At 38.8% G+C, this 21,581-nt stretch overlaps 38 non-coding genes across 38 annotated transcripts; 19 read left to right on the top strand and 19 right to left on the bottom strand.

The window, feature by feature from the left end:
* Positions 1 to 591: 591 nt before the first annotated feature.
* On the bottom strand, positions 592 to 660 carry Trnaw-cca (transfer RNA tryptophan (anticodon CCA)). Its single transcript has one exon. It is a non-coding gene; the product is annotated as a tRNA-Trp (tRNA).
* Positions 661 to 1,056: 396 nt separating this feature from the next.
* Trnas-aga (transfer RNA serine (anticodon AGA)) lies at positions 1,057 to 1,138 on the top strand. The gene has a single exon. It is a non-coding gene; the product is annotated as a tRNA-Ser (tRNA).
* A 549-nt stretch (positions 1,139 to 1,687) lies between these two features.
* Trnaw-cca (transfer RNA tryptophan (anticodon CCA)) lies at positions 1,688 to 1,760 on the bottom strand. The gene has a single exon. It is a non-coding gene; the product is annotated as a tRNA-Trp (tRNA).
* Positions 1,761 to 2,161: 401 nt separating this feature from the next.
* Positions 2,162 to 2,243, top strand: Trnas-aga (transfer RNA serine (anticodon AGA)). The gene has a single exon. It is a non-coding gene; the product is annotated as a tRNA-Ser (tRNA).
* Positions 2,244 to 2,793: 550 nt separating this feature from the next.
* Positions 2,794 to 2,865, bottom strand: Trnaw-cca (transfer RNA tryptophan (anticodon CCA)). Its single transcript has one exon. It is a non-coding gene; the product is annotated as a tRNA-Trp (tRNA).
* Positions 2,866 to 3,268: 403 nt separating this feature from the next.
* Positions 3,269 to 3,350, top strand: Trnas-aga (transfer RNA serine (anticodon AGA)). The gene has a single exon. It is a non-coding gene; the product is annotated as a tRNA-Ser (tRNA).
* A 551-nt stretch (positions 3,351 to 3,901) lies between these two features.
* On the bottom strand, positions 3,902 to 3,973 carry Trnaw-cca (transfer RNA tryptophan (anticodon CCA)). Its single transcript has one exon. It is a non-coding gene; the product is annotated as a tRNA-Trp (tRNA).
* Positions 3,974 to 4,376: 403 nt separating this feature from the next.
* On the top strand, positions 4,377 to 4,458 carry Trnas-aga (transfer RNA serine (anticodon AGA)). The gene has a single exon. It is a non-coding gene; the product is annotated as a tRNA-Ser (tRNA).
* Positions 4,459 to 5,009: 551 nt separating this feature from the next.
* On the bottom strand, positions 5,010 to 5,082 carry Trnaw-cca (transfer RNA tryptophan (anticodon CCA)). Its single transcript has one exon. It is a non-coding gene; the product is annotated as a tRNA-Trp (tRNA).
* A 404-nt stretch (positions 5,083 to 5,486) lies between these two features.
* Trnas-aga (transfer RNA serine (anticodon AGA)) lies at positions 5,487 to 5,568 on the top strand. Its single transcript has one exon. It is a non-coding gene; the product is annotated as a tRNA-Ser (tRNA).
* Positions 5,569 to 6,120: 552 nt separating this feature from the next.
* On the bottom strand, positions 6,121 to 6,192 carry Trnaw-cca (transfer RNA tryptophan (anticodon CCA)). The gene has a single exon. It is a non-coding gene; the product is annotated as a tRNA-Trp (tRNA).
* A 403-nt stretch (positions 6,193 to 6,595) lies between these two features.
* Trnas-aga (transfer RNA serine (anticodon AGA)) lies at positions 6,596 to 6,677 on the top strand. The gene has a single exon. It is a non-coding gene; the product is annotated as a tRNA-Ser (tRNA).
* A 550-nt stretch (positions 6,678 to 7,227) lies between these two features.
* On the bottom strand, positions 7,228 to 7,299 carry Trnaw-cca (transfer RNA tryptophan (anticodon CCA)). Its single transcript has one exon. It is a non-coding gene; the product is annotated as a tRNA-Trp (tRNA).
* Positions 7,300 to 7,702: 403 nt separating this feature from the next.
* Trnas-aga (transfer RNA serine (anticodon AGA)) lies at positions 7,703 to 7,784 on the top strand. Its single transcript has one exon. It is a non-coding gene; the product is annotated as a tRNA-Ser (tRNA).
* Positions 7,785 to 8,334: 550 nt separating this feature from the next.
* Positions 8,335 to 8,406, bottom strand: Trnaw-cca (transfer RNA tryptophan (anticodon CCA)). The gene has a single exon. It is a non-coding gene; the product is annotated as a tRNA-Trp (tRNA).
* A 402-nt stretch (positions 8,407 to 8,808) lies between these two features.
* On the top strand, positions 8,809 to 8,890 carry Trnas-aga (transfer RNA serine (anticodon AGA)). The gene has a single exon. It is a non-coding gene; the product is annotated as a tRNA-Ser (tRNA).
* A 551-nt stretch (positions 8,891 to 9,441) lies between these two features.
* On the bottom strand, positions 9,442 to 9,513 carry Trnaw-cca (transfer RNA tryptophan (anticodon CCA)). The gene has a single exon. It is a non-coding gene; the product is annotated as a tRNA-Trp (tRNA).
* Positions 9,514 to 9,917: 404 nt separating this feature from the next.
* On the top strand, positions 9,918 to 9,999 carry Trnas-aga (transfer RNA serine (anticodon AGA)). Its single transcript has one exon. It is a non-coding gene; the product is annotated as a tRNA-Ser (tRNA).
* A 550-nt stretch (positions 10,000 to 10,549) lies between these two features.
* Trnaw-cca (transfer RNA tryptophan (anticodon CCA)) lies at positions 10,550 to 10,621 on the bottom strand. The gene has a single exon. It is a non-coding gene; the product is annotated as a tRNA-Trp (tRNA).
* A 403-nt stretch (positions 10,622 to 11,024) lies between these two features.
* On the top strand, positions 11,025 to 11,106 carry Trnas-aga (transfer RNA serine (anticodon AGA)). The gene has a single exon. It is a non-coding gene; the product is annotated as a tRNA-Ser (tRNA).
* Positions 11,107 to 11,656: 550 nt separating this feature from the next.
* Positions 11,657 to 11,728, bottom strand: Trnaw-cca (transfer RNA tryptophan (anticodon CCA)). Its single transcript has one exon. It is a non-coding gene; the product is annotated as a tRNA-Trp (tRNA).
* A 402-nt stretch (positions 11,729 to 12,130) lies between these two features.
* Positions 12,131 to 12,212, top strand: Trnas-aga (transfer RNA serine (anticodon AGA)). Its single transcript has one exon. It is a non-coding gene; the product is annotated as a tRNA-Ser (tRNA).
* Positions 12,213 to 12,762: 550 nt separating this feature from the next.
* Trnaw-cca (transfer RNA tryptophan (anticodon CCA)) lies at positions 12,763 to 12,834 on the bottom strand. The gene has a single exon. It is a non-coding gene; the product is annotated as a tRNA-Trp (tRNA).
* Positions 12,835 to 13,236: 402 nt separating this feature from the next.
* Trnas-aga (transfer RNA serine (anticodon AGA)) lies at positions 13,237 to 13,318 on the top strand. The gene has a single exon. It is a non-coding gene; the product is annotated as a tRNA-Ser (tRNA).
* Positions 13,319 to 13,869: 551 nt separating this feature from the next.
* Trnaw-cca (transfer RNA tryptophan (anticodon CCA)) lies at positions 13,870 to 13,941 on the bottom strand. The gene has a single exon. It is a non-coding gene; the product is annotated as a tRNA-Trp (tRNA).
* A 405-nt stretch (positions 13,942 to 14,346) lies between these two features.
* Positions 14,347 to 14,428, top strand: Trnas-aga (transfer RNA serine (anticodon AGA)). Its single transcript has one exon. It is a non-coding gene; the product is annotated as a tRNA-Ser (tRNA).
* A 550-nt stretch (positions 14,429 to 14,978) lies between these two features.
* On the bottom strand, positions 14,979 to 15,050 carry Trnaw-cca (transfer RNA tryptophan (anticodon CCA)). Its single transcript has one exon. It is a non-coding gene; the product is annotated as a tRNA-Trp (tRNA).
* Positions 15,051 to 15,453: 403 nt separating this feature from the next.
* Positions 15,454 to 15,535, top strand: Trnas-aga (transfer RNA serine (anticodon AGA)). The gene has a single exon. It is a non-coding gene; the product is annotated as a tRNA-Ser (tRNA).
* Positions 15,536 to 16,085: 550 nt separating this feature from the next.
* Positions 16,086 to 16,157, bottom strand: Trnaw-cca (transfer RNA tryptophan (anticodon CCA)). The gene has a single exon. It is a non-coding gene; the product is annotated as a tRNA-Trp (tRNA).
* Positions 16,158 to 16,560: 403 nt separating this feature from the next.
* On the top strand, positions 16,561 to 16,642 carry Trnas-aga (transfer RNA serine (anticodon AGA)). The gene has a single exon. It is a non-coding gene; the product is annotated as a tRNA-Ser (tRNA).
* Positions 16,643 to 17,191: 549 nt separating this feature from the next.
* Trnaw-cca (transfer RNA tryptophan (anticodon CCA)) lies at positions 17,192 to 17,263 on the bottom strand. Its single transcript has one exon. It is a non-coding gene; the product is annotated as a tRNA-Trp (tRNA).
* Positions 17,264 to 17,666: 403 nt separating this feature from the next.
* Positions 17,667 to 17,748, top strand: Trnas-aga (transfer RNA serine (anticodon AGA)). Its single transcript has one exon. It is a non-coding gene; the product is annotated as a tRNA-Ser (tRNA).
* A 552-nt stretch (positions 17,749 to 18,300) lies between these two features.
* Trnaw-cca (transfer RNA tryptophan (anticodon CCA)) lies at positions 18,301 to 18,372 on the bottom strand. The gene has a single exon. It is a non-coding gene; the product is annotated as a tRNA-Trp (tRNA).
* A 400-nt stretch (positions 18,373 to 18,772) lies between these two features.
* Positions 18,773 to 18,854, top strand: Trnas-aga (transfer RNA serine (anticodon AGA)). Its single transcript has one exon. It is a non-coding gene; the product is annotated as a tRNA-Ser (tRNA).
* A 552-nt stretch (positions 18,855 to 19,406) lies between these two features.
* Positions 19,407 to 19,478, bottom strand: Trnaw-cca (transfer RNA tryptophan (anticodon CCA)). The gene has a single exon. It is a non-coding gene; the product is annotated as a tRNA-Trp (tRNA).
* Positions 19,479 to 19,881: 403 nt separating this feature from the next.
* Trnas-aga (transfer RNA serine (anticodon AGA)) lies at positions 19,882 to 19,963 on the top strand. Its single transcript has one exon. It is a non-coding gene; the product is annotated as a tRNA-Ser (tRNA).
* Positions 19,964 to 20,513: 550 nt separating this feature from the next.
* Positions 20,514 to 20,585, bottom strand: Trnaw-cca (transfer RNA tryptophan (anticodon CCA)). The gene has a single exon. It is a non-coding gene; the product is annotated as a tRNA-Trp (tRNA).
* Positions 20,586 to 20,988: 403 nt separating this feature from the next.
* Trnas-aga (transfer RNA serine (anticodon AGA)) lies at positions 20,989 to 21,070 on the top strand. The gene has a single exon. It is a non-coding gene; the product is annotated as a tRNA-Ser (tRNA).
* Positions 21,071 to 21,581: the final 511 nt, after the last annotated feature.

Raw genomic sequence — 21,581 nt, 5'->3', positions numbered from 1 at the left:
GGGGTCTCCCCGCACAGGTTCGAATCCTGTCGACGGACGCAGACTTTTTGGTATCAACTTTTTGTAATGAATCACACACTGCTCACTGAACGCGCTCAAAGACAAGTAGGAATCAAAGTTATCGATAAGCTAACCGCAGATAGACATTGTCCTGAAAACGGACCATTCGCAATGAATGCAGTTGTTGTATGACAGAGTTCATTCGGCTTAACCGGTGACTGAGGAAGATCGTAAGGATATCATGCATCGAGGAAGAAAAGGGACACATTGTCAGGATCAATCCTGACAATTTCGAGGAGATAAACGGTGATTCGCCAGTAAATACTTTGATTTTGATAAAAAAAAAATCGTGAACTTTCCTTTCTTCCGTCTGAAATTAAATTGCTATTGAAGGAAAAACTGTTCGATATGAAGTAAGAGTAACGTATGTGAGAAACTTTGTGTTTCATGACATGTAACCTTGAACAATAAACAGGCATGAAGTAAGTCTCGCTTTCACTCACACAGTTTGCAATCAGTGCCTTTCCATTGACCAAACGTTGAATGTGAGACCTTATCAACATTTCTAGAAAATTGCAGCAAAAATACATATGACCCCGACGTGATTCGAACACGCAACCTTCTGATCTGGAGTCAGACGCGCTACCGTTGCGCCACGTCCTTCTTCCAACCAAATGGAATTTTTACGCTCAGGTTATTATCGATCCTACTAAACTTGTACCCCTCCTTGGCTGTAAATAATAAAATCGTGTTTTCCTTAATTTTGAAAAATATATACGATTCAACACGAATCAAGCATGATAATTTATAGACAAAATGTACAAGACAACCTTGAATATTGAAAATATCGCCTGCGGCTACAACTTCAAAATTGTTTGGAATTTAACTCTAGTTACTTTAATTTAACAAAGACTAAGTTTCCTTATTCAGGACTTGCCAATGGAATATTAAGAACTTATCAGATGACTTCCGTATGACGATGTGGCACTTACGACAGGTTGTTGGCCGCATCTGGTATTAAGTATAAAGTAGTTAATTTTGGGACGTATGTATCAAGTCGTCGTGGCCGAGTGGTTAAGGCGATAGACTAGAAAATCTATTGGGTCTCCCCGCACAGGTTCGAATCCTGTCGACGACGCAGACTTTTTGGTATCAACTTTTTGTAATGAATCACACACTGCTCACTGAACGCGCTCAAAGACAAGTAGGAATCAAAGTTATCGATAAGCTAACCGCAGATAGACATTGTCCTGAAAACGACCATTCGCAATGAATGCAGTTGTTGTATGACAGAGTTCATTCGGCTTAACCGGTGACTGAGGAAGATCGTAAGGATATCATGCATCGAGGAAGAAAAGGGACACATTGTCAGGATCAATCCTGACAATTTCGAGGAGATAAACGGTGATTCGCCAGTAAATACTTTGATTTTGATAAAAAAAAAATCGTGAACTTTCCTTTCTTCCGTCTGAAATTAAATTGCTATTGAAGGAAAACTGTTCGATATGAAGTAAGAGTAAACGTATGTGAGAAACTTTGTGTTTCATGACATGTAACTTGACAATAAACAGGCATGAAGTAAGTCTCGCTTTCACTCACACAGTTTGCAATCAGTGCCTTTCCATTGACACAACGTTGAATGTGAGACCTTATCAACATTTCTAGAAAATTGCAGCAAAAATACATATGACCCCGACGTGATTCGAACACGCAACCTTTCTGATCTGGAGTCAGACGCGCTACCGTTGCGCCACGGAGTCCTTCTTCCAACCAAATGGAATTTTTAGTCTATAACGCTCAGGTTATTATCGATCCTACTAAACTTGTACCCCTCCCTTTGGCTGTAAAATAATAAAATCGTGTTTTCCTTAATTTTGAAAAATATATACGATTCAACACGAATCAAGCATGATAATTTATAGACAAAATGTACAAGACTTGAATATTGAAAAATATCGCCTGCGGCTACAACTTCAAATTGTTTGGAATTTAACTCTAGTTACTTTAATTTAACAAAGACTAAGTTTCCTTATTCAGACTTGCCAATGGAATATTAAGAACTTATCAGATGACTTTCCGTATGACGATGTGGCACTTACGACAGGTTGTTGCCGCATCTGGTATTAAGTATAAAGTAGTTAATTTTGGACGTATGTATCAAGTCGTCGTGGCCGAGTGGTTAAGGCGATAGACTAGAAATCTATTGGGGTCTCCCCGCACAGGTTCGAATCCTGTCGACGACGCAGACTTTTTGGTATCAACTTTTTGTAATGAATCACACACTGCTCACTGAACGCGCTCAAAGACAAGTAGGAATCAAAGTTATCGATAAGCTAACCGCAGATAGACATTGTCCTGAAAACGACCATTCGCAATGAATGCAGTTGTTGTATGACAGAGTTCATTCGGCTTAACCGGTGACTGAGGAAGATCGTAAGGATATCATGCATCGAGGAAGAAAAGGGACACATTGTCAGGATCAATCCTGACAATTTCGAGGAGATAAACGGTGATTCGCCAGTAAATACTTTGATTTTGATAAAAAAAAAATCGTGAACTTTCCTTTCTTCCGTCTGAAATTAAATTGCTATTGAAGGAAAACTGTTCGATATGAAGTAAGAGTAACGTATGTGAGAAACTTTGTGTTTCATGACATGTAACTTGAACAATAAACAGGCATGAAGTAAGTCTCGCTTTCACTCACACAGTTTGCAATCAGTGCCTTTCCATTGACACAAACGTTGAATGTGAGACCTTATCAACATTTCTAGAAAATTGCAGCAAAAATACATATGACCCCGACGTGATTCGAACACGCAACCTTCTGATCTGGAGTCAGACGCGCTACCGTTGCGCCACGGAGTCCTTCTTCCAACCAAATGGAATTTTTAGTCTATAACGCTCAGGTTATTATCGATCCTACTAAACTTGTACCCCTCCCTTTGGCTGTAAAATAATAAAATCGTGTTTTCCTTAATTTTGAAAAATATATACGATTCAACACGAATCAAGCATGATAATTTATAGACAAAATGTACAAGACAACCTTGAATATTGAAAATATCGCCTGCGGCTACAACTTCAAATTGTTTGGAATTTAACTCTAGTTACTTTAATTTAACAAAGACTAAGTTTCCTTATTCAGACTTGCCAATGGAATATTAAGAACTTATCAGATGACTTCCGTATGACGATGTGGCACTTACGACAGGTTGTTGCCGCATCTGGTATTAAGTATAAAGTAGTTAATTTTGGACGTATGTATCAAGTCGTCGTGGCCGAGTGGTTAAGGCGATAGACTAGAAATCTATTGGGGTCTCCCCGCACAGGTTCGAATCCTGTCGACGACGCAGACTTTTTGGTATCAACTTTTTGTAATGAATCACACACTGCTCACTGAACGCGCTCAAAGACAAGTAGGAATCAAAGTTATCGATAAGCTAACCGCAGATAGACATTGTCCTGAAAACGACCATTCGCAATGAATGCAGTTGTTGTATGACAGAGTTCATTCGGCTTAACCGGTGACTGAGGAAGATCGTAAGGATATCATGCATCGAGGAAGAAAAGGGACACATTGTCAGGATCAATCCTGACAATTTCGAGGAGATAAACGGTGATTCGCCAGTAAATACTTTGATTTTGATAAAAAAAAAAATCGTGAACTTTCCTTTCTTCCGTCTGAAATTAAATTGCTATTGAAGGAAAACTGTTCGATATGAAGTAAGAGTAACGTATGTGAGAAACTTTGTGTTTCATGACATGTAACTTGAACAATAAACAGGCATGAAGTAAGTCTCGCTTTCACTCACACAGTTTGCAATCAGTGCCTTTCCATTGACACAAACGTTGAATGTGAGACCTTATCAACATTTCTAGAAAATTGCAGCAAAAATACATATGACCCCGACGTGATTCGAACACGCAACCTTCTGATCTGGAGTCAGACGCGCTACCGTTGCGCCACGGAGTCCTTCTTCCAACCAAATGGAATTTTTAGTCTATAACGCTCAGGTTATTATCGATCCTACTAAACTTGTACCCCTCCCTTTGGCTGTAAAATAATAAAATCGTGTTTTCCTTAATTTTGAAAAATATATACGATTCAACACGAATCAAGCATGATAATTTATAGACAAAATGTACAAGACAACCTTGAATATTGAAAATATCGCCTGCGGCTACAACTTCAAATTGTTTGGAATTTAACTCTAGTTACTTTAATTTAACAAAGACTAAGTTTCCTTATTCAGACTTGCCAATGGAATATTAAGAACTTATCAGATGACTTCCGTATGACGATGTGGCACTTACGACAGGTTGTTGCCGCATCTGGTATTAAGTATAAAGTAGTTAATTTTGGACGTATGTATCAAGTCGTCGTGGCCGAGTGGTTAAGGCGATAGACTAGAAATCTATTGGGGTCTCCCCGCACAGGTTCGAATCCTGTCGACGACGCAGACTTTTTGGTATCAACTTTTTGTAATGAATCACACACTGCTCACTGAACGCGCTCAAAGACAAGTAGGAATCAAAGTTATCGATAAGCTAACCGCAGATAGACATTGTCCTGAAAACGACCATTCGCAATGAATGCAGTTGTTGTATGACAGAGTTCATTCGGCTTAACCGGTGACTGAGGAAGATCGTAAGGATATCATGCATCGAGGAAGAAAAGGGACACATTGTCAGGATCAATCCTGACAATTTCGAGGAGATAAACGGTGATTCGCCAGTAAATACTTTGATTTTGATAAAAAAAAAAATCGTGAACTTTCCTTTCTTCCGTCTGAAATTAAATTGCTATTGAAGGAAAACTGTTCGATATGAAGTAAGAGTAACGTATGTGAGAAACTTTGTGTTTCATGACATGTAACTTGAACAATAAACAGGCATGAAGTAAGTCTCGCTTTCACTCACACAGTTTGCAATCAGTGCCTTTCCATTGACACAAACGTTGAATGTGAGACCTTATCAACATTTCTAGAAAATTGCAGCAAAAATACATATGACCCCGACGTGATTCGAACACGCAACCTTCTGATCTGGAGTCAGGACGCGCTACCGTTGCGCCACGGAGTCCTTCTTCCAACCAAATGGAATTTTTTAGTCTATAACGCTCAGGTTATTATCGATCCTACTAAACTTGTACCCCTCCCTTTGGCTGTAAAATAATAAAATCGTGTTTTCCTTAATTTTGAAAAATATATACGATTCAACACGAATCAAGCATGATAATTTATAGACAAAATGTACAAGACAACCTTGAATATTGAAAATATCGCCTGCGGCTACAACTTCAAATTGTTTGGAATTTAACTCTAGTTACTTTAATTTAACAAAGACTAAGTTTCCTTATTCAGACTTGCCAATGGAATATTAAGAACTTATCAGATGACTTCCGTATGACGATGTGGCACTTACGACAGGTTGTTGCCGCATCTGGTATTAAGTATAAAGTAGTTAATTTTGGACGTATGTATCAAGTCGTCGTGGCCGAGTGGTTAAGGCGATAGACTAGAAATCTATTGGGGTCTCCCCGCACAGGTTCGAATCCTGTCGACGACGCAGACTTTTTGGTATCAACTTTTTGTAATGAATCACACACTGCTCACTGAACGCGCTCAAAGACAAGTAGGAATCAAAGTTATCGATAAGCTAACCGCAGATAGACATTGTCCTGAAAACGACCATTCGCAATGAATGCAGTTGTTGTATGACAGAGTTCATTCGGCTTAACCGGTGACTGAGGAAGATCGTAAGGATATCATGCATCGAGGAAGAAAAGGGACACATTGTCAGGATCAATCCTGACAATTTCGAGGAGATAAACGGTGATTCGCCAGTAAATACTTTGATTTTGATAAAAAAAAAATCGTGAACTTTCCTTCTTCTTCCGTCTGAAATTAAATTGCTATTGAAGGAAAACTGTTCGATATGAAGTAAGAGTAACGTATGTGAGAAACTTTGTGTTTCATGACATGTAACTTGAACAATAAACAGGCATGAAGTAAGTCTCGCTTTCACTCACACAGTTTGCAATCAGTGCCTTTCCATTGACACAAACGTTGAATGTGAGACCTTATCAACATTTCTAGAAAATTGCAGCAAAAATACATATGACCCCGACGTGATTCGAACACGCAACCTTCTGATCTGGAGTCAGACGCGCTACCGTTGCGCCACGGAGTCCTTCTTCCAACCAAATGGAATTTTTAGTCTATAACGCTCAGGTTATTATCGATCCTACTAAACTTGTACCCCTCCCTTTGGCTGTAAAATAATAAAATCGTGTTTTCCTTAATTTTGAAAAATATATACGATTCAACACGAATCAAGCATGATAATTTATAGACAAAATGTACAAGACAACCTTGAATATTGAAAATATCGCCTGCGGCTACAACTTCAAATTGTTTGGAATTTAACTCTAGTTACTTTAATTTAACAAAGACTAAGTTTCCTTATTCAGACTTGCCAATGGAATATTAAGAACTTATCAGATGACTTCCGTATGACGATGTGGCACTTACGACAGGTTGTTGCCGCATCTGGTATTAAGTATAAAGTAGTTAATTTTGGACGTATGTATCAAGTCGTCGTGGCCGAGTGGTTAAGGCGATAGACTAGAAATCTATTGGGGTCTCCCCGCACAGGTTCGAATCCTGTCGACGACGCAGACTTTTTGGTATCAACTTTTTGTAATGAATCACACACTGCTCACTGAACGCGCTCAAAGACAAGTAGGAATCAAAGTTATCGATAAGCTAACCGCAGATAGACATTGTCCTGAAAACGACCATTCGCAATGAATGCAGTTGTTGTATGACAGAGTTCATTCGGCTTAACCGGTGACTGAGGAAGATCGTAAGGATATCATGCATCGAGGAAGAAAAGGGACACATTGTCAGGATCAATCCTGACAATTTCGAGGAGATAAACGGTGATTCGCCAGTAAATACTTTGATTTTGATAAAAAAAAAATCGTGAACTTTCCTTTCTTCCGTCTGAAATTAAATTGCTATTGAAGGAAAACTGTTCGATATGAAGTAAGAGTAACGTATGTGAGAAACTTTGTGTTTCATGACATGTAACTTGAACAATAAACAGGCATGAAGTAAGTCTCGCTTTCACTCACACAGTTTGCAATCAGTGCCTTTCCATTGACACAAACGTTGAATGTGAGACCTTATCAACATTTCTAGAAAATTGCAGCAAAAATACATATGACCCCGACGTGATTCGAACACGCAACCTTCTGATCTGGAGTCAGACGCGCTACCGTTGCGCCACGGAGTCCTTCTTCCAACCAAATGGAATTTTTAGTCTATAACGCTCAGGTTATTATCGATCCTACTAAACTTGTACCCCTCCCTTTGGCTGTAAAATAATAAAATCGTGTTTTCCTTAATTTTGAAAAATATATACGATTCAACACGAATCAAGCATGATAATTTATAGACAAAATGTACAAGACAACCTTGAATATTGAAAATATCGCCTGCGGCTACAACTTCAAATTGTTTGGAATTTAACTCTAGTTACTTTAATTTAACAAAGACTAAGTTTCCTTATTCAGACTTGCCAATGGAATATTAAGAACTTATCAGATGACTTCCGTATGACGATGTGGCACTTACGACAGGTTGTTGCCGCATCTGGTATTAAGTATAAAGTAGTTAATTTTGGACGTATGTATCAAGTCGTCGTGGCCGAGTGGTTAAGGCGATAGACTAGAAATCTATTGGGGTCTCCCCGCACAGGTTCGAATCCTGTCGACGACGCAGACTTTTTGGTATCAACTTTTTGTAATGAATCACACACTGCTCACTGAACGCGCTCAAAGACAAGTAGGAATCAAAGTTATCGATAAGCTAACCGCAGATAGACATTGTCCTGAAAACGACCATTCGCAATGAATGCAGTTGTTGTATGACAGAGTTCATTCGGCTTAACCGGTGACTGAGGAAGATCGTAAGGATATCATGCATCGAGGAAGAAAAGGGACACATTGTCAGGATCAATCCTGACAATTTCGAGGAGATAAACGGTGATTCGCCAGTAAATACTTTGATTTTGATAAAAAAAAAATCGTGAACTTTCCTTTCTTCCGTCTGAAATTAAATTGCTATTGAAGGAAAACTGTTCGATATGAAGTAAGAGTAACGTATGTGAGAAACTTTGTGTTTCATGACATGTAACTTGAACAATAAACAGGCATGAAGTAAGTCTCGCTTTCACTCACACAGTTTGCAATCAGTGCCTTTCCATTGACACAAACGTTGAATGTGAGACCTTATCAACATTTCTAGAAAATTGCAGCAAAAATACATATGACCCCGACGTGATTCGAACACGCAACCTTCTGATCTGGAGTCAGACGCGCTACCGTTGCGCCACGGAGTCCTTCTTCCAACCAAATGGAATTTTTAGTCTATAACGCTCAGGTTATTATCGATCCTACTAAACTTGTACCCCTCCCTTTGGCTGTAAAATAATAAAATCGTGTTTTCCTTAATTTGAAAAATATATACGATTCAACACGAATCAAGCATGATAATTTATAGACAAAATGTACAAGACAACCTTGAATATTGAAAATATCGCCTGCGGCTACAACTTCAAATTGTTTGGAATTTAACTCTAGTTACTTTAATTTAACAAAGACTAAGTTTCCTTATTCAGACTTGCCAATGGAATATTAAGAACTTATCAGATGACTTCCGTATGACGATGTGGCACTTACGACAGGTTGTTGCCGCATCTGGTATTAAGTATAAAGTAGTTAATTTTGGACGTATGTATCAAGTCGTCGTGGCCGAGTGGTTAAGGCGATAGACTAGAAATCTATTGGGGTCTCCCCGCACAGGTTCGAATCCTGTCGACGACGCAGACTTTTTGGTATCAACTTTTTGTAATGAATCACACACTGCTCACTGAACGCGCTCAAAGACAAGTAGGAATCAAAGTTATCGATAAGCTAACCGCAGATAGACATTGTCCTGAAAACGGACCATTCGCAATGAATGCAGTTGTTGTATGACAGAGTTCATTCGGCTTAACCGGTGACTGAGGAAGATCGTAAGGATATCATGCATCGAGGAAGAAAAGGGGACACATTGTCAGGATCAATCCTGACAATTTCGAGGAGATAAACGGTGATTCGCCAGTAAATACTTTGATTTTGATAAAAAAAAAATCGTGAACTTTCCTTTCTTCCGTCTGAAATTAAATTGCTATTGAAGAAAACTGTTCGATATGAAGTAAGAGTAACGTATGTGAGAAACTTTGTGTTTCATGACATGTAACTTGAACAATAAACAGGCATGAAGTAAGTCTCGCTTTCACTCACACAGTTTGCAATCAGTGCCTTTCCATTGACACAAACGTTGAATGTGAGACCTTATCAACATTTCTAGAAAATTGCAGCAAAAATACATATGACCCCGACGTGATTCGAACACGCAACCTTCTGATCTGGAGTCAGACGCGCTACCGTTGCGCCACGGAGTCCTTCTTCCAACCAAATGGAATTTTTAGTCTATAACGCTCAGGTTATTATCGATCCTACTAAACTTGTACCCCTCCCCTTTGGCTGTAAAATAATAAAATCGTGTTTTCCTTAATTTTGAAAAATATATACGATTCAACACGAATCAAGCATGATAATTTATAGACAAAATGTACAAGACAACCTTGAATATTGAAAATATCGCCTGCGGCTACAACTTCAAATTGTTTGGAATTTAACTCTAGTTACTTTAATTTAACAAAGACTAAGTTTCCTTATTCAGACTTGCCAATGGAATATTAAGAACTTATCAGATGACTTCCGTATGACGATGTGGCACTTACGACAGGTTGTTGCCGCATCTGGTATTAAGTATAAAGTAGTTAATTTTGGACGTATGTATCAAGTCGTCGTGGCCGAGTGGTTAAGGCGATAGACTAGAAATCTATTGGGGTCTCCCCGCACAGGTTCGAATCCTGTCGACGACGCAGACTTTTTGGTATCAACTTTTTGTAATGAATCACACACTGCTCACTGAACGCGCTCAAAGACAAGTAGGAATCAAAGTTATCGATAAGCTAACCGCAGATAGACATTGTCCTGAAAACGACCATTCGCAATGAATGCAGTTGTTGTATGACAGAGTTCATTCGGCTTAACCGGTGACTGAGGAAGATCGTAAGGATATCATGCATCGAGGAAGAAAAGGGACACATTGTCAGGATCAATCCTGACAATTTCGAGGAGATAAACGGTGATTCGCCAGTAAATACTTTGATTTTGATAAAAAAAAAATCGTGAACTTTCCTTTCTTCCGTCTGAAATTAAATTGCTATTGAAGGAAAACTGTTCGATATGAAGTAAGAGTAACGTATGTGAGAAACTTTGTGTTTCATGACATGTAACTTGAACAATAAACAGGCATGAAGTAAGTCTCGCTTTCACTCACACAGTTTGCAATCAGTGCCTTTCCATTGACACAAACGTTGAATGTGAGACCTTATCAACATTTCTAGAAAATTGCAGCAAAAATACATATGACCCCGACGTGATTCGAACACGCAACCTTCTGATCTGGAGTCAGACGCGCTACCGTTGCGCCACGGAGTCCTTCTTCCAACCAAATGGAATTTTTAGTCTATAACGCTCAGGTTATTATCGATCCTACTAAACTTGTACCCCTCCCTTTGGCTGTAAAATAATAAAATCGTGTTTTCCTTAATTTTGAAAAATATATACGATTCAACACGAATCAAGCATGATAATTTATAGACAAAATGTACAAGACAACCTTGAATATTGAAAATATCGCCTGCGGCTACAACTTCAAATTGTTTGGAATTTAACTCTAGTTACTTTAATTTAACAAAGACTAAGTTTCCTTATTCAGACTTGCCAATGGAATATTAAGAACTTATCAGATGACTTCCGTATGACGATGTGGCACTTACGACAGGTTGTTGCCGCATCTGGTATTAAGTATAAAGTAGTTAATTTTGGACGTATGTATCAAGTCGTCGTGGCCGAGTGGTTAAGGCGATAGACTAGAAATCTATTGGGGTCTCCCCGCACAGGTTCGAATCCTGTCGACGACGCAGACTTTTTGGTATCAACTTTTTGTAATGAATCACACACTGCTCACTGAACGCGCTCAAAGACAAGTAGGAATCAAAGTTATCGATAAGCTAACCGCAGATAGACATTGTCCTGAAAACGACCATTCGCAATGAATGCAGTTGTTGTATGACAGAGTTCATTCGGCTTAACCGGTGACTGAGGAAGATCGTAAGGATATCATGCATCGAGGAAGAAAAGGGACACATTGTCAGGATCAATCCTGACAATTTCGAGGAGATAAACGGTGATTCGCCAGTAAATACTTTGATTTTGATAAAAAAAAAATCGTGAACTTTCCTTTCTTCCGTCTGAAATTAAATTGCTATTGAAGGAAAACTGTTCGATATGAAGTAAGAGTAACGTATGTGAGAAACTTTGTGTTTCATGACATGTAACTTGAACAATAAACAGGCATGAAGTAAGTCTCGCTTTCACTCACACAGTTTGCAATCAGTGCCTTTCCATTGACACAAACGTTGAATGTGAGACCTTATCAACATTTCTAGAAAATTGCAGCAAAAATACATATGACCCCGACGTGATTCGAACACGCAACCTTCTGATCTGGAGTCAGACGCGCTACCGTTGCGCCACGGAGTCCTTCTTCCAACCAAATGAATTTTTAGTCTATAACGCTCAGGTTATTATCGATCCTACTAAACTTGTACCCCTCCCTTTGGCTGTAAAATAATAAAATCGTGTTTTCCTTAATTTTGAAAAATATATACGATTCAACACGAATCAAGCATGATAATTTATAGACAAAATGTACAAGACAACCTTGAATATTGAAAATATCGCCTGCGGCTACAACTTCAAATTGTTTGGAATTTAACTCTAGTTACTTTAATTTAACAAAGACTAAGTTTCCTTATTCAGACTTGCCAATGGAATATTAAGAACTTATCAGATGACTTCCGTATGACGATGTGGCACTTACGACAGGTTGTTGCCGCATCTGGTATTAAGTATAAAGTAGTTAATTTTGGACGTATGTATCAAGTCGTCGTGGCCGAGTGGTTAAGGCGATAGACTAGAAATCTATTGGGGTCTCCCCGCACAGGTTCGAATCCTGTCGACGACGCAGACTTTTTGGTATCAACTTTTTGTAATGAATCACACACTGCTCACTGAACGCGCTCAAAGACAAGTAGGAATCAAAGTTATCGATAAGCTAACCGCAGATAGACATTGTCCTGAAAACGACCATTCGCAATGAATGCAGTTGTTGTATGACAGAGTTCATTCGGCTTAACCGGTGACTGAGGAAGATCGTAAGGATATCATGCATCGAGGAAGAAAAGGGACACATTGTCAGGATCAATCCTGACAATTTCGAGGAGATAAACGGTGATTCGCCAGTAAATACTTTGATTTTGATAAAAAAAAAATCGTGAACTTTCCTTTCTTCCGTCTGAAATTAAATTGCTATTGAAGGAAAACTGTTCGATATGAAGTAAGAGTAACGTATGTGAGAAACTTTGTGTTTCATGACATGTAACTTGAACAATAAACAGGCATGAAGTAAGTCTCGCTTTCACTCACACAGTTTGCAATCAGTGCCTTTCCATTGACACAAACGTTGAATGTGAGACCTTATCAACATTTCTAGAAAATTGCAGCAAAAATACATATGACCCCGACGTGATTCGAACACGCAACCTTCTGATCTGGAGTCAGACGCGCTACCGTTGCGCCACGGAGTCCTTCTTCCAACCAAATGGAATTTTTAGTCTATAACGCTCAGGTTATTATCGATCCTACTAAACTTGTACCCCTCCCTTTGGCTGTAAAATAATAAAATCGTGTTTTCCTTAATTTTGAAAAATATATACGATTCAACACGAATCAAGCATGATAATTTATAGACAAAATGTACAAGACAACCTTGAATATTGAAAATATCGCCTGCGGCTACAACTTCAAATTGTTTGGAATTTAACTCTAGTTACTTTAATTAACAAAGACTAAGTTTCCTTATTCAGACTTGCCAATGGAATATTAAGAACTTATCAGATGACTTCCGTATGACGATGTGGCACTTACGACAGGTTGTTGCCGCATCTGGTATTAAGTATAAAGTAGTTAATTTTGGACGTATGTATCAAGTCGTCGTGGCCGAGTGGTTAAGGCGATAGACTAGAAATCTATTGGGGTCTCCCCGCACAGGTTCGAATCCTGTCGACGACGCAGACTTTTTGGTATCAACTTTTTGTAATGAATCACACACTGCTCACTGAACGCGCTCAAAGACAAGTAGGAATCAAAGTTATCGATAAGCTAACCGCAGATAGACATTGTCCTGAAAACGACCATTCGCAATGAATGCAGTTGTTGTATGACAGAGTTCATTCGGCTTAACCGGTGACTGAGGAAGATCGTAAGGATATCATGCATCGAGGAAGAAAAGGGACACATTGTCAGGATCAATCCTGACAATTTCGAGGAGATAAACGGTGATTCGCCAGTAAATACTTTGATTTTGATAAAAAAAAAAATCGTGAACTTTCCTTTCTTCCGTCTGAAATTAAATTGCTATTGAAGGAAAACTGTTCGATATGAAGTAAGAGTAACGTATGTGAGAAACTTTGTGTTTCATGACATGTAACTTGAACAATAAACAGGCATGAAGTAAGTCTCGCTTTCACTCACACAGTTTGCAATCAGTGCCTTTCCATTGACACAAACGTTGAATGTGAGACCTTATCAACATTTCTAGAAAATTGCAGCAAAAATACATATGACCCCGACGTGATTCGAACACGCAACCTTCTGATCTGGAGTCAGACGCGCTACCGTTGCGCCACGGAGTCCTTCTTCCAACCAAATGGAATTTTTAGTCTATAACGCTCAGGTTATTATCGATCCTACTAAACTTGTACCCCTCCCTTTGGCTGTAAAATAATAAAATCGTGTGTTTTCCTTAATTTTGAAAAATATATACGATTCAACACGAATCAAGCATGATAATTTATAGACAAAATGTACAAGACAACCTTGAATATTGAAAATATCGCCTGCGGCTACAACTTCAAATTGTTTGGAATTTAACTCTAGTTACTTTAATTTAACAAAGACTAAGTTTCCTTATTCAGACTTGCCAATGGAATATTAAGAACTTATCAGATGACTTCCGTATGACGATGTGGCACTTACGACAGGTTGTTGCCGCATCTGGTATTAAGTATAAAGTAGTTAATTTTGGACGTATGTATCAAGTCGTCGTGGCCGAGTGGTTAAGGCGATAGACTAGAAATCTATTGGGGTCTCCCCGCACAGGTTCGAATCCTGTCGACGACGCAGACTTTTTGGTATCAACTTTTTGTAATGAATCACACACTGCTCACTGAACGCGCTCAAAGACAAGTAGGAATCAAAGTTATCGATAAGCTAACCGCAGATAGACATTGTCCTGAAAACGACCATTCGCAATGAATGCAGTTGTTGTATGACAGAGTTCATTCGGCTTAACCGGTGACTGAGGAAGATCGTAAGGATATCATGCATCGAGGAAGAAAAGGGACACATTGTCAGGATCAATCCTGACAATTTCGAGGAGATAAACGGTGATTCGCCAGTAAATACTTTGATTTTGATAAAAAAAAAATCGTGAACTTTCCTTTCTTCCGTCTGAAATTAAATTGCTATTGAAGGAAAACTGTTCGATATGAAGTAAGAGTAACGTATGTGAGAAACTTTGTGTTTCATGACATGTAACTTGAACAATAAACAGGCATGAAGTAAGTCTCGCTTTCACTCACACAGTTTGCAATCAGTGCCTTTCCATTGACACAAACGTTGAATGTGAGACCTTATCAACATTTCTAGAAAATTGCAGCAAAAATACATATGACCCCGACGTGATTCGAACACGCAACCTTCTGATCTGGAGTCAGACGCGCTACCGTTGCGCCACGGAGTCCTTCTTCCAACCAAATGGAATTTTTAGTCTATAACGCTCAGGTTATTATCGATCCTACTAAACTTGTACCCCTCCCTTTGGCTGTAAAATAATAAAATCGTGTTTTCCTTAATTTTGAAAAATATATACGATTCAACACGAATCAAGCATGATAATTTATAGACAAAATGTACAAGACAACCTTGAATATTGAAAATATCGCCTGCGGCTACAACTTCAAATTGTTTGGAATTTAACTCTAGTTACTTTAATTTAACAAAGACTAAGTTTCCTTATTCAGACTTGCCAATGGAATATTAAGAACTTATCAGATGACTTCCGTATGACGATGTGGCACTTACGACAGGTTGTTGCCGCATCTGGTATTAAGTATAAAGTAGTTAATTTTGGACGTATGTATCAAGTCGTCGTGGCCGAGTGGTTAAGGCGATAGACTAGAAATCTATTGGGGTCTCCCCGCACAGGTTCGAATCCTGTCGACGACGCAGACTTTTTGGTATCAACTTTTTGTAATGAATCACACACTGCTCACTGAACGCGCTCAAAGACAAGTAGGAATCAAAGTTATCGATAAGCTAACCGCAGATAGACATTGTCCTGAAAACGACCATTCGCAATGAATGCAGTTGTTGTATGACAGAGTTCATTCGGCTTAACCGGTGACTGAGGAAGATCGTAAGGATATCATGCATCGAGGAAGAAAAGGGACACATTGTCAGGATCAATCCTGACAATTTCGAGGAGATAAACGGTGATTCGCCAGTAAATACTTTGATTTTGATAAAAAAAAAATCGTGAACTTTCCTTTCTTCCGTCTGAAATTAAATTGCTATTGAAGGAAAACTGTTCGATATGAAGTAAGAGTAACGTATGTGAGAAACTTTGTGTTTCATGACATGTAACTTGAACAATAAACAGGCATGAAGTAAGTCTCGCTTTCACTCACACAGTTTGCAATCAGTGCCTTTCCATTGACACAAACGTTGAATGTGAGACCTTATCAACATTTCTAGAAAATTGCAGCAAAAATACATATGACCCCGACGTGATTCGAACACGCAACCTTCTGATCTGGAGTCAGACGCGCTACCGTTGCGCCACGGAGTCCTTCTTCCAACCAAATGGAATTTTTAGTCTATAACGCTCAGGTTATTATCGATCCTACTAAACTTGTACCCCTCCCTTTGGCTGTAAAATAATAAAATCGTGTTTTCCTTAATTTTGAAAAATATATACGATTCAACACGAATCAAGCATGATAATTTATAGACAAAATGTACAAGACAACCTTGAATATTGAAAATATCGCCTGCGGCTACAACTTCAAATTGTTTGGAATTTAACTCTAGTTACTTTAATTTAACAAAGACTAAGTTTCCTTATTCAGACTTGCCAATGGAATATTAAGAACTTATCAGATGACTTCCGTATGACGATGTGGCACTTACGACAGGTTGTTGCCGCATCTGGTATTAAGTATAAAGTAGTTAATTTTGGACGTATGTATCAAGTCGTCGTGGCCGAGTGGTTAAGGCGATAGACTAGAAATCTATTGGGGTCTCCCCGCACAGGTTCGAATCCTGTCGACGACGCAGACTTTTTGGTATCAACTTTTTGTAATGAATCACACACTGCTCACTGAACGCGCTCAAAGACAAGTAGGAATCAAAGTTATCGATAAGCTAACCGCAGATAGACATTGTCCTGAAAACGACCATTCGCAATGAATGCAGTTGTTGTATGACAGAGTTCATTCGGCTTAACCGGTGACTGAGGAAGATCGTAAGGATATCATGCATCGAGGAAGAAAAGGGACACATTGTCAGGATCAATCCTGACAATTTCGAGGAGATAAACGGTGATTCGCCAGTAAATACTTTGATTTTGATAAAAAAAAAATCGTGAACTTTCCTTTCTTCCGTCTGAAATTAAATTGCTATTGAAGGAAAACTGTTCGATATGAAGTAAGAGTAACGTATGTGAGAAACTTTGTGTTTCATGACATGTAACTTGAACAATAAACAGGCATGAAGTAAGTCTCGCTTTCACTCACACAGTTTGCAATCAGTGCCTTCCATTGACACAAACGTTGAATGTGAGACCTTATCAACATTTCTAGAAAATTGCAGCAAAAATACATATGACCCCGACGTGATTCGAACACGCAACCTTCTGATCTGGAGTCAGACGCGCTACCGTTGCGCCACGGAGTCCTTCTTCCAACCAAATGGAATTTTTAGTCTATAACGCTCAGGTTATTATCGATCCTACTAAACTTGTACCCCTCCCTTTGGCTGTAAAATAATAAAATCGTGTTTTCCTTAATTTTGAAAAATATATACGATTCAACACGAATCAAGCATGATAATTTATAGACAAAATGTACAAGACAACCTTGAATATTGAAAATATCGCCTGCGGCTACAACTTCAAATTGTTTGGAATTTAACTCTAGTTACTTTAATTTAACAAAGACTAAGTTTCCTTATTCAGACTTGCCAATGGAATATTAAGAACTTATCAGATGACTTCCGTATGACGATGTGGCACTTACGACAGGTTGTTGCCGCATCTGGTATTAAGTATAAAGTAGTTAATTTTGGACGTATGTATCAAGTCGTCGTGGCCGAGTGGTTAAGGCGATAGACTAGAAATCTATTGGGGTCTCCCCGCACAGGTTCGAATCCTGTCGACGACGCAGACTTTTTGGTATCAACTTTTTGTAATGAATCACACACTGCTCACTGAACGCGCTCAAAGACAAGTAGGAATCAAAGTTATCGATAAGCTAACCGCAGATAGACATTGTCCTGAAAACGACCATTCGCAATGAATGCAGTTGTTGTATGACAGAGTTCATTCGGCTTAACCGGTGACTGAGGAAGATCGTAAGGATATCATGCATCGAGGAAGAAAAGGGACACATTGTCAGGATCAATCCTGACAATTTCGAGGAGATAAACGGTGATTCGCCAGTAAATACTTTGATTTTGATAAAAAAAAAAAATCGTGAACTTTCCTTTCTTCCGTCTGAAATTAAATTGCTATTGAAGGAAAACTGTTCGATATGAAGTAAGAGTAACGTATGTGAGAAACTTTGTGTTTCATGACATGTAACTTGAACAATAAACAGGCATGAAGTAAGTCTCGCTTTCACTCACACAGTTTGCAATCAGTGCCTTTCCATTGACACAAACGTTGAATGTGAGACCTTATCAACATTTCTAGAAAATTGCAGCAAAAATACATATGACCCCGACGTGATTCGAACACGCAACCTTCTGATCTGGAGTCAGACGCGCTACCGTTGCGCCACGGAGTCCTTCTTCCAACCAAATGGAATTTTAGTCTATAACGCTCAGGTTATTATCGATCCTACTAAACTTGTACCCCTCCCTTTGGCTGTAAATAATAAAATCGTGTTTTCCTTAATTTTGAAAAATATATACGATTCAACACGAATCAAGCATGATAATTTATAGACAAAATGTACAAGACAACCTTGATATTGAAAATATCGCCTGCGGCTACAACTTCAAATTGTTTGGAATTTAACTCTAGTTACTTTAATTTAACAAAGACTAAGTTTCCTTATTCAGACTTGCCAATGGAATATTAAGAACTTATCAGATGACTTCCGTATGACGATGTGGCACTTACGACAGGTTGTTGCCGCATCTGGTATTAAGTATAAAGTAGTTAATTTTGGACGTATGTATCAAGTCGTCGTGGCCGAGTGGTTAAGGCGATAGACTAGAAATCTATTGGGGTCTCCCCGCACAGGTTCGAATCCTGTCGACGACGCAGACTTTTTGGTATCAACTTTTTGTAATGAATCACACACTGCTCACTGAACGCGCTCAAAGACAAGTAGGAATCAAAGTTATCGATAAGCTAACCGCAGATAGACATTGTCCTGAAAACGACCATTCGCAATGAATGCAGTTGTTGTATGACAGAGTTCATTCGGCTTAACCGGTGACTGAGGAAGATCGTAAGGATATCATGCATCGAGGAAGAAAAGGGACACATTGTCAGGATCAATCCTGACAATTTCGAGGAGATAAACGGTGATTCGCCAGTAAATACTTTGATTTTGATAAAAAAAAAAAATCGTGAACTTTCCTTTCTTCCGTCTGAAATTAAATTGCTATTGAAGGAAAACTGTTCGATATGAAGTAAGAGTAACGTATGTGAGAAACTTTGTGTTTCATGACATGTAACTTGAACAATAAACAGGCATGAAGTAAGTCTCGCTTTCACTCACACAGTTTGCAATCAGTGCCTTTCCATTGACACAAACGTTGAATGTGAGACCTTATCAACATTTCTAGAAAATTGCAGCAAAAATACATATGACCCCGACGTGATTCGAACACGCAACCTTCTGATCTGGAGTCAGACGCGCTACCGTTGCGCCACGGAGTCCTTCTTCCAACCAAATGGAATTTTTAGTCTATAACGCTCAGGTTATTATCGATCCTACTAAACTTGTACCCCTCCCTTTGGCTGTAAAATAATAAAATCGTGTTTTCCTTAATTTTGAAAAATATATACGATTCAACACGAATCAAGCATGATAATTTATAGACAAAATGTACAAGACAACCTTGAATATTGAAAATATCGCCTGCGGCTACAACTTCAAATTGTTTGGAATTTAACTCTAGTTACTTTAATTTAACAAAGACTAAGTTTCCTTATTCAGACTTGCCAATGGAATATTAAGAACTTATCAGATGACTTCCGTATGACGATGTGGCACTTACGACAGGTTGTTGCCGCATCTGGTATTAAGTATAAAGTAGTTAATTTTGGACGTATGTATCAAGTCGTCGTGGCCGAGTGGTTAAGGCGATAGACTAGAAATCTATTGGGGTCTCCCCGCACAGGTTCGAATCCTGTCGACGACGCAGACTTTTTGGTATCAACTTTTTGTAATGAATCACACACTGCTCACTGAACGCGCTCAAAGACAAGTAGGAATCAAAGTTATCGATAAGCTAACCGCAGATAGACATTGTCCTGAAAACGACCATTCGCAATGAATGCAGTTGTTGTATGACAGAGTTCATTCGGCTTAACCGGTGACTGAGGAAGATCGTAAGGATATCATGCATCGAGGAAGAAAAGGGACACATTGTCAGGATCAATCCTGACAATTTCGAGGAGATAAACGGTGATTCGCCAGTAAATACTTTGATTTTGATAAAAAAAAAATCGTGAACTTTCCTTTCTTCCGTCTGAAATTAAATTGCTATTGAAGGAAAACTGTTCGATATGAAGTAAGAGTAACGTATGTGAGAAACTTTGTGTTTCATGACATGTAACTTGAACAATAAACAGGCATGAAGTAAGTCTCGCTTTCACTCACACAGTTTGCAATCAGTGCCTTTCCATTGACACAAACGTTGAATGTGAGACCTTATCAACATTTCTAGAAAATTGCAGCAAAAATACATATGACCCCGACGTGATTCGAACACGCAACCTTCTGATCTGGAGTCAGACGCGCTACCGTTGCGCCACGGAGTCCTTCTTCCAACCAAATGGAATTTTTAGTCTATAACGCTCAGGTTATTATCGATCCTACTAAACTTGTACCCCTCCCTTTGGCTGTAAAATAATAAAATCGTGTTTTCCTTAATTTTGAAAAATATATACGATTCAACACGAATCAAGCATGATAATTTATAGACAAAATGTACAAGACAACCTTGAATATTGAAAATATCGCCTGCGGCTACAACTTCAAATTGTTTGGAATTTAACTCTAGTTACTTTAATTTAACAAAGACTAAGTTTCCTTATTCAGACTTGCCAATGGAATATTAAGAACTTATCAGATGACTTCCGTATGACGATGTGGCACTTACGACAGGTTGTTGCCGCATCTGGTATTAAGTATAAAGTAGTTAATTTTGGACGTATGTATCAAGTCGTCGTGGCCGAGTGGTTAAGGCGATAGACTAGAAATCTATTGGGGTCTCCCCGCACAGGTTCGAATCCTGTCGACGACGCAGACTTTTTGGTATCAACTTTTTGTAATGAATCACACACTGCTCACTGAACGCGCTCAAAGACAAGTAGGAATCAAAGTTATCGATAAGCTAACCGCAGATAGACATTGTCCTGAAAACGACCATTCGCAATGAATGCAGTTGTTGTATGACAGAGTTCATTCGGCTTAACCGGTGACTGAGGAAGATCGTAAGGATATCATGCATCGAGGAAGAAAAGGGACACATTGTCAGGATCAATCCTGACAATTTCGAGGAGATAAACGGTGATTCGCCAGTAAATACTTTGATTTTGATAAAAAAAAAATCGTGAACTTTCCTTTCTTCCGTCTGAAATTAAATTGCTATTGAAGGAAAACTGTTCGATATGAAGTAAGAGTAACGTATGTGAGAAACTTTGTGTTTCATGACATGTAACTTGAACAATAAACAGGCATGAAGTAAGTCTCGCTTCACTCACACAGTTTGCAATCAGTGCCTTTCCATTGACACAAACGTTGAATGTGAGACC

Source organism: Mytilus trossulus, chromosome 11, assembly GCF_036588685.1.
Source record: "Mytilus trossulus isolate FHL-02 chromosome 11, PNRI_Mtr1.1.1.hap1, whole genome shotgun sequence".
Classification (NCBI taxonomy): Eukaryota; Metazoa; Mollusca; class Bivalvia; order Mytilida; family Mytilidae; genus Mytilus; species Mytilus trossulus.
Note: the sequence above shows the minus strand (reverse complement) of the source record. Positions and strands in the feature narration are given on the sequence as shown.